The sequence below is a fragment of the Mytilus galloprovincialis genome, chromosome 12 (assembly GCF_965363235.1).
Source record: "Mytilus galloprovincialis chromosome 12, xbMytGall1.hap1.1, whole genome shotgun sequence".
Taxonomy (NCBI): domain Eukaryota; kingdom Metazoa; phylum Mollusca; class Bivalvia; order Mytilida; family Mytilidae; genus Mytilus; species Mytilus galloprovincialis.
The window spans coordinates 22,147,247-22,157,634 of NC_134849.1; the positions used below are offsets into that span (position 1 = coordinate 22,147,247).

The 10,388-nt window shown below is 36.5% G+C and overlaps 1 protein-coding gene across 1 annotated transcript in view; it reads right to left on the reverse strand.

The window, feature by feature from the left end:
- The window catches only part of LOC143054170 (uncharacterized), a 32,224-nt gene extending 22,327 nt beyond the window's left edge, over positions 1–9,897 (reverse strand). Inside the window, exons 1-3 of the mRNA XM_076227090.1 lie at positions 9,805–9,897; positions 4,394–4,492; positions 3,789–3,887 (exon numbers count right to left, since the gene is read on the reverse strand). The gene's annotated coding sequence lies outside the window, so the exon portion shown is untranslated. The remainder of the gene's footprint in view (positions 1–3,788; positions 3,888–4,393; positions 4,493–9,804) is intronic.
- Positions 9,898–10,388: the final 491 nt, after the last annotated feature.

Genomic DNA, 10,388 nt, shown 5'->3' on the forward strand with positions numbered 1-10,388 from the left:
ACCTTGATGTAATAAGGAAGATAAGTCAGCCAGCTACCCGTTTCAAAATGAGCAGAACAATACACCATGAGTGTAAATTGACATACACGTGAGAGGTTTCGCGGTATAAAAATACGACTCCCTATCTCAAAATAAAGAGAGCATTACGAACACAATCAACAACCAATTTCTCAGGTCAACAGAACGTAAATCATCGCTCATGATATTAGGTGATCCAGAATGGACAGCACCATTCATGATATCAGGTGATCCAGAATGGATAGCATCGGTCATGATATTTGGTGATCCAGAACGGATAGCACCGGTCATGATATTAGGTGATCCAGAACGGACAAAACCATTCATGATATTAAGTGATCCAGAACGGATAGCATCAGTCATGATATCAGGTGATCCATAACGGATAGCAGCGGTCATGATATTAGGTGATCCAGAACAGACAGTACCAGTCATGATATCGTTGCTACAGAACAGACAGCACCGGTATGATATCAGGTGATCGAGAACAGACAGCACCGGTCATGATATCAGGTTCTCTAGAACAGACAGTACCAGTCATGACATCGGTACTCCAGAACAGACAGCAACGATGTCTGTTCGTGAACACCGTCTGTGATATTAGGTACTAAAGTACAGATAGCACTGGTGATAGTATATGGTGCTCCAGAACGGACAGCACCGGTCATGATTTCAGGTTCTCCAGAACAGACAGTACCAGTCAAGATATCGTTGCTCCAGAACAGACAGCACCGGAGTGATATCAGGTGATCCAGAACAGACAGCACCGGTCATGATATCAGGTATTCCAGAACAGACAGTACCAGTCATTATATCGGTGCTCCAGAATAGACAGCAACGGTGTGAAATCAAGTGCTCCAGAACAGACAACACCGGTCATGATATCAGGTGATGTGGTCGTTTTTATAAATTTCCTGTATACAAAACTTTGGATTTTTCGAAAGTTTATGATTTTCCTATCCCAGGCATAGATAACCTTAGCCGTTTTTGGCACAACTTTTTAGAATTTTGGATCCTCAATGTTCTTCAACTTTGTACTTGTTTGGCTTTATAAATATTTTTTATATGAGCGTAACTGATGAGTCTTATGTAGACGAAATTATAATCCTGGCACCTTTGATAACTACTAGCAAGGACAGCACCAGTCATGATATCAGGTGCTCCAGAACAGACAGCACCGGTCATGATATCAGGTGATCAAGAACAGACAGCACCGGTCATGAAATCAGGTGATCCAGAACATACAGCACCGGTCATGATATCAGGTGCTCCATAAAAGACAGCACCGGTGTGATATCAGGTGCTTCAACACAGAAAGCATCGGTGTGATATCAGGTGCTCAAGGACGCACAGCACCGGTTATGATATCATGTAATTCAGAACAGACAGCACCGGTCATGATATCGTTGATACCGGTCATGATATTAGGTGCTCAAGAACAGACAGCACCGATGTGATATCAGGTGCTTTAGAAAAGACAGCACCGGTGTTATATCAGGTGCTCAAGGACAGACAGCACCAGTCATGATATCAGGTGCTCCAGAACAGACAGCACCGGTCATGATATCAGGTGCTCCAGAACAGACAGCACCGGGCATGCTATCAGGTTTCCAGAACAGACAGCACCAGTGTGATATCAGGTGCTTCACAATAGACAGCATAAGTCATGATATAAGGTGCGCAGGGACAGACAGCACCGGTCATGATATCGTTGCTCCAGAACAGACAGCACCGGTGTGATATCAGGTGCTCCAGAACAGACAGTACCAGTTATGATATCGGTGCTCCAGAACAGACAGCACCGGTGTGATATCAGGTGCTGCAGAATAACCAACACCGGTCATGATATCAGGTGATGTGGTCGTTTTAATAAATTTCCTTTATACAAAACTTTGAATTTTTTTTAAAACTAAGGATTTTCTTATCCCAGGCATAGATAACCTTAGCTGTTTTTGGCACATCTTTTTAGAATTTTGAATCCTCAATGCTCTTCAACTTTATACTTGTTTGGCTTTATAAAATTTTTCTTATATGAGCGTTACTGATAAGTCTTATGTAGACGACACGCGCGTCAGGCGTACTATATTATAACCCTGGCACCTTTGATAAATACTAGCAAGAACAGCACCAGTCATGATATCAGGTGCTCCAGAACAGACAGCACCGGTCATGATATCAGGTGCTCAAGGACACACAGCACCAGTCATGATATAAGGTGCTCCATAACAGACAACACCGGTCATGACATCAGGTGCTACAGAACAGACACCACCGGTCATGATATCAAGTGATCCAGAACAGACAGCACCAGTCATGATATCTGGTGATCCAGAACAAACAGCACCGGAATTTAATCAGGTGATCCAGAACATACAGCATCAGTGATGATATCAGGTGCTCCAGAACAGACAGCACCAGTCATGATATCAGGTGCTCCAGTACAGAGAGCATCGATGTGATATCAGGTGCTTTAGAATAGTCAGCACCGGTCATGATATCAGGTGCTCAAGGACAGGCAGCACCAGCCATGATATCAGGTGCTCACGAAGAGACAGCAACGGGCATGATATCATGTGCTCCAGAGCAGACAGCACCGATCATGATATCAGGTGCTCCATAACAGACAGCACCGGGCATGATATCAGGTTTCCAGGACAGCAGCAGTGTGATATCAGGTGCTTCAGAACAGACAGCACAAGTCATGATATCAGGTGTTTCCGAACAGACAGCATCAGTCATGATATCAGGTGTTCAAGGACAGAAAGTACCAGTCACGATATCAGATTCTCCAGAACAGACAACACCTGTCATGATATCGTTGCTCTAGAACAAACAGCATTGGTGTGATATCGTTGCTCCAGAACAAACAGCATTGGTGTGATATCAGGTGATCAAGAACAGACAGCATCAATCATGATATCAGGTGCTCAAGAAAAGACAGCACCAGTCATGATATCAGGTGCTCCAGAACAGACAACACCGGTCATGATATCGTTGCTCCAGAACAGACATCATTGGTGTGATATCAGGTGCTCAAGGACAGACAGCACCGGTCATGATATCAGGTTTCCAGAACTGACAGCACCAGTCATGATTTCTGGTGCTCGAAACAGACAGCACCAGTCATGATTTTTTGGTGCTCGAAACAGATAGCACCGGTCATGATATCAGGTGTTGCACAACAAACAACACCGGTCGTGATACAGGGTGCTCGAAACCGGACAACACCAGTCATGCTATCAGGTGATAAGAGCAGACAGAATCGGTCATGATATCAGGTGCTCAATAGAAGACACCACCGGTCGTGATATATGGTACTTGATAATGGAAAACACTGGTAATGATATTAGGTGCTCCACATCAAACAACGTCGGTCATGATATTAGGGGCTCTAGAATGGAATATATTGCTCCACATGTTAATACATTAGGTAGTTATTCATTAAGTTAATTAATGATGTTTTCGCTAAATTATATTCACTAAGAAATAAACGTTAGATTAAACAGAAAATATTTCAAAATACTCATAAACATATTGTAAAATATCTATTCTTTTGGCACATTAAACGAATATTGAAAAAAATATTGTGAGGTAACCAGATTACACTCTTTCAAGCTCCAAAATATCTAACTTGAAAAAGAAGAATACACTTAATTGTCATTGTCATCTAGACTACACTGTTTGACACAAAAGAGATTGGCATTTGACAAAGTATTGATTTAAGTTCAGCATAATATGTGAAACATATATTCAATAGATCTTCTACTTACATTGGTCTGTACATTTATATTAATACCATTGTCAATTAGCAAATGGGCGGTTTCTGTATCCCCGCTTGTTGCAGCATTGTGTAGTGCGGTCAAGCCAATCTACACAAAGAAAAAACACTTTTTAATAATACATAGAAAGGAACTAAAGATATTAGCTTAATACCAGAGTCAATTTGAGTGTGAATTATAGGTAGGTGATATCAAATGTTGTGGCGAATCATTATGAATTTGATATCAAATATTGTTTCGATATTTTGATGAGATAAATCCCAACATTTTATAGACGTATTACGAAAAGATTAACAGGCGACGCTAATGTCGTACATTTATACTTTAAATTTAAAAACTGTATCATACCATTGATTACCGATTGAAACTGGTAATACTTCAAGCCTATCAGCTGGTAAACAATCACCCTACACAAGCTGTATTTAAACAAATTTAAAAACACACTTTTTTAAGTACTATTGTTTGCATTTCTGAATAGCCGTTGAAATTACTCACTAATCTATTGCCCAAACCATATTGATTAGAAACACAAATCAAATCATTTTCATTGCGCACTTCCGAAGGCCCATTCCTCTGCCTACAATTGTTTCACTTACATTGTTCTGTAAATTCAGATTACAACCACCGTCAATAAGCAATTGGACGATTTCGGTGTTCTTGTTCAATGCAGCAAAGTGAAGTGCAGTGCCTCCAGTCTGAACAGAGAAATTAGACTTATTTAATTACCGTTGATAACAAACTCTGTCACCAAGACCGAAAACTGTAAATTCAGGACTATTGCGTGGTTTTTATAAATGCAAACATTGCAACTGGATGTTATCGCAATAATGAAAACTTGCATTTTTATATTTGAAATTATATTTGTAGGTAGCGTTTTCGAAATCACTATAAATAATATCGCTTTTTTGTGCATTCTTTAAAAATTGTGATAATAAATTGACGTATTCATTTCTTCAAACACTATTGTTTTTGTTTGCAAGAAACACTACATTGACTGCGTGATTAAGGAACTGGGTATAAATAACACACTTGGAAATCTTACATACACACTAAGTACGCTTACGAAGAAGGAGATCCTGGAAAACCACAAATTGGTCATGATTTCATTTGGTGTTAATACAAAAGTTGAATACCAGGATCGTCTATCATTATATTGGATTCCTAAGCTTCACAAAAACCCTTACAAGGAAAAGTATAGTGTGGTTTTGCCAAGTGTTCCTCTAAGCCCCTTTCTAAAGTTCTTATTTACATACTCACTGCAGTCAAAGATGGATATCAGAAATATTTCGAAACGGCATATTCAAGAAGTGGTGTTAATCAGATGTGGATTCTAAAATATGCAAAAGAGTTATTGGTGAATTTTCAATCTCAATCATTGAAACAGTGTACCAACATTAAAACCTTTGATTTTTCAACTCTTTATACCACTATTCCGCATACTAAACTTAAAGATTGACTGAAAGAACTCGTCAGCTTATATTTCTTTAACACAAAGGGCACTAGACGGTTTAAATATCTAGTTTTGGTCAGGAATTCAGCTTACTTTGTGAAAAATGATACAGAGTCAAGGATAAAATACAACGAAGAGGATATCACTGTCATGCTGGACTTTTTAATTGACAACATATTTGTTGAATTTGGAGGTTTGGTCTTCCAGCCAGCAGACTATTGGAATCCCAATGGGTACCAATTACGCTGCTCTAAATGCAGATTTGTTTTTGTATTCCAATGAAGCAGAATTTATCCAAGGGCTTGTACAGAAAAGAGAAAAGATATAAGCCCAGTCTTTAAATTTCTCCTTTCGGTATATTGATGATAACTGTCTCTTAATAATAATAGATTCAGTGATCCCTTACTTTTGATATATCCAAATGAACTTGAAATTAAAAATACTACCGACACAGAAAAATCTGCTTCATATTTGCACCTTTTTTTGGAAATGACTACTGATGGTATGTTGAATACCGAAATTTTTGACAAACGCGATGATTTTAATTTTCCCATTGTCAACTTTCCATTTCTGTGTAGCAGCATCCCAGCGGTACTAGAATATGGAATATATGTGTCTCAATTGATACGTTACTCTAGAGCTAGATCAAAGTACGTTGATTTTGTTGAACTGCTTTCTCAAAAGTTCCTAAGACAGGGCTATGAATCAATCAAATTAAGGTCATCACTCAAGAAATTTTACGGTCGCTATCATGAGCTGATTGGCCATTATGACAAAAGTGTGTCAGAAATCATCTGATACTCTTCCTCAGTCATTATAACCTTTCATCATTACCGAACTTAACAAAGAAATAACACGACGGATGACGTATACGGTGAAGGAAATGCTTACCCTTTCGGAGCACCTGATTTCACTCCCGATTTTTAGTGGAGTGTTCGAGTTGTTTCTTAATTATTATTTATAACTGTTGCTGTAAATGTCCTTTGGTTTTGTGAGTCTTTGTTTACTCCTTGGTTTTGATTGTTATTGTCTTTATTTTCATTACGAATGATGGCCTTTGTTGGATTTCAAGGAGGAAGTTGAATACGTTAAAATAACATATTTTGTTTATTGTGTTGTAATTAATACAAAATAATCAGCAAGACATACTTTTGTTCATGAAATAACACAAGGATGAAAATTTGGAATGTTGGATCGTCTGAATGTTTATTTTTCTTGGTATTACAAAGCAAAACCAACGTCGATTTTGTAAATTCTTATATGACGACCAATATATCATCACCAAGTATAATCACATTATTTCTACTTTAAGCCCAAACGCACTGATACACAAAAATTGGTTTTTCTGCGACTTTATATAGCTAATCAACCCAATTTGCGGAGTAAAACCTACGTTTTACGCCGGTAAAGCTCCAAATACTTTAAAGTTATCTGTATTCTAATTCAAAATAATTATATAAGTCCATTTCAGTTATACTGTCGATGCAAAATTTCTTAAAAAGAAAATTCAAAGTAATAAAATTGAGAATGGAAATGGGGAATGTGCCAAAGAGACAACAACCCGACCATAGAGCAGACAACAGCAGAAGGTCACCAACAGGTGTTCAATACAACGAGAAATTCCCACACCCGGAGGCGTCCTTCAGCTGGCCCCTAAACAAATATATATTAGTTCAGTGATAATGAACGCCATACTAAACTCCAAATTGTACACAAGAAACTAAAAGTTTAAATAATACAAGACCAACAAAGGCCAGAGTCTCCTGACTTGGGACAGGCGCAAAAATGCGGCGGGTTAAACATGTTTGTGAGAGCTCAGCCTCCCCTATACCTCTAGCCAAGCAGAAAAGTAAACGCACAACAATACGCACATTAAAATTCAGTTCAAGAAAAGTCCAATTCTGATGTCAGAAGATGTAACCAAAGAAAATAAACAAAATGACAATAATACATAAATAACATCAGACTACTAGCAGTAATATCGTCTTTGGCAACTAAATCATAATATGGTCCATAAAAAAAATCATCCACAACGAAAGATAATATATCATGACTATGTTTCGTGAAATGCTCTCCCCCCTCAATGGAATAGTGTTCAGAAAAGGGCATTTTATTATTTCTTTTCCATATACAGACAATATTTTTATAATTGCATATAATGACATTGTGTGATCGGCATTATATCACATTGAAATGTTGATATTGATAGAATTTCACAATGACATGTTGTCATGGTTAGTATTGCATAGTGACCAGAAGGAGGTGACAACAATTAATGGACAGTACACTATTCCATATTGCAATATTGCCGTGGACAGTAATTCATTATGAAATAGTGTTCACAGATTATTCTTTTGTTAATATTAAGTCCGACTGAAAAAAAATCATGAACATTAATTTATGTTACATATGCATCTTGCGCTTTTATGCTTCTGGTGCGCCTCATAATGTTAAAGGGCTAGTTGAAAAGAATATATGTAGTTGAAAACAGGGTTTTACATCTATTATTGAACATTACAATATCCTGAATATTATAGCATAGGGTAAACACAAATCTGACAAAACTGTATCATGTGAAAATAAAATAGTATAAATGATAAGAGTATAAATGTGCGTTCACGGTTGACACAATTACCGTATTTGTCCCATTACAATTGAAATAGTTCATGACAGTCATATACATTTTATATTTTAATTTAATCATCATCATGGGTTGGGCTTATATATTAAATCAATTTCTCCCGAGTGAAAGCAAATTGTTCTTCGAATAAACAAAACGCTAAATTTGGCAACCGACTATCGTTATGTTATATTATATATGAGAATTAAATATAATTCTGCCGTTTTCCATGTAAATAAAGGCAGCAGTAGTATACCGCTGTTCATGTAAATGTTTTAATGTGTATCTCTGTGAATTACTGAAAAAAAATCCATTGAAAACGCACATTAACAAAAATAAGAAGATGCGGTATGCAAATGAGACAACTCTTTGTCAGAGATCTAATGAAATTGAAGTTAACAATTATAGGTCACTATTCAGCCTTCAACAAGATCAAATCTCATAGCAGATGGTCGGCAATGTAAAATCTTCATAATGATAAATGTAAAATGTGTCAAAGAGAAAAAAAACTCTCAGACTGATAAATAAAGAAAACAAACAAAAAATGAAGATGATATACAGTAGCAAAAAACAACCATGGGGTCACTCGGTCAGATGTTTTTTTTAAATACTGAAAGTTTCGAGATTGAAGGGCAAACACTCATTAATGAGTCTTCTGATAATTTCGGTGATCTAGATCATGTTTACGTCCTCAGATTTCTCTAACTGTTTAATTTTCAACATAAAAAGCAATTATAACATAGCAGTCATATTTTCTGAACGATCAGAGAAACAAAAACATGAAACATATACTACACTAGTATATCCTAAGAATAATACATTTGGTTAATATTGGTCAAGAACGGATATATTTGATATCCCATGACGACGGATCGACAATGATGGACCGGTGGCAGCGAACGCAACACAATGGATATTGCTCAAGTGTCCTTTCGGTCAACTAGAATAAATCGCTTTATCATTGTGTTGCTTCTGTTTTACATTCACACATGACTAATCTTTTCTCAATTCTTTGCTACTCAGACTTTGTAAAACATGACATCAAGAATGTCTGAGTAGACATTAGATGAATCAGGGGTTTGTCAAAGAACGTATCCTCGTTTAAATGTCTTTTTTCTCATTCTATTATTCATATGAATTGGCTCTTTACTTGTCACTTCATTTTGTTATTAGGGAAAGGTAAATTTGAGTATTTTGTTATTTCGTGATTGCTAATGTGCTTTGTCTATTAGCCTTTTTGTGTTTCTTTATTACGTAGTTGTGTGTTTTACAGTGGTTTTATAAGTAGCAACATTCCAGCAGCACCTGCGTACGGGGTATATATCTCCCGATTGATACGATATTCCCGTGCTTGCATTTCCTATCATGATTTTCTTGATAGAGGGTTGCTGCTCACAAGGAAGCTATTAAACCAAGAGTTCCAAATGGTGAAGTTGAAATCATCCCTTCGTTAATGTTACGGACGCCATCACGAGTTGGTTGACCGTTATGGGTTCGTGTTGTTTATTCTTTAATTTTCTATGTTGTGTAATGTGTACTATTGTTTGTCTGTTTGTCTTTTTCATTTTTAGCCATGTCGTTGTCAGTTTATTTTCGATTTATGAGTTTGACTGTCCCTTTGGTATCTTTCGTCCCTCTTTTATAGTGATTATAACACGGTATTGACTGTTGTACCTATATGTCTTACAATTTTTTTTATTATGTCTGTTTGTTTAATTCCCACATCGATGTCGATATTGGAATTTTATGCGACTATCATACAAGTTAGAGGATTAGCTAGCTATAAAAGCAGGTTTTATCCACAATTTTTCTACATAAAACAATACCTATACCAAGTCAAAAAATTGACAGATTTTTCAATTTGGTAAATGACTTTCCGTTTTAAATTTTCCTCGGAGTTTGGTATTTTTGTTAACTAACTTTCATCTACTCCTTACTTTGTTCTGTAAATTGAGATTAATACCACCATCAATTAGCAACCTGACGATATCTATGTTTCTTTTCAATGCAGCATAATAAAGAGCAGTCCCTCCATTCTAAACAGATGAAAAAACAAAACTAACACTTTAAAATTAATTCACAATGATTAAAAGCAACGTATGTCCTCAAACAAACTGTGAATCAACGTAGTATATTATACAAGCCGATTTTACATTTTGCAAACATGTTCTGTGATTTAATATCTAACCCTTGCCTGTTTTGAGTTCTTCATCCTATGGCAACAAATGTAAGTCTTATATCAAATTTGATGACAAAAATTTTCAGAAAAATAGATTATGATCCTATATAACACTGGATGTAATTGTTTAACATTTTACAACTTTTCATTAACGAAACATTCATGGGTAAGAATAAACATCTTTGCTGTATGCATAAGACATGGTTACTATTCATTATGAAATAGTGTTCACAGATTATTCTTTTGTTAATATTAAGTCCGACTGAAAAAAAATCATGAACATTAATTTATGTTACATATGCATCTTGCGCTTTTATGCTTCTGGTGCGCCTCATAATGTTA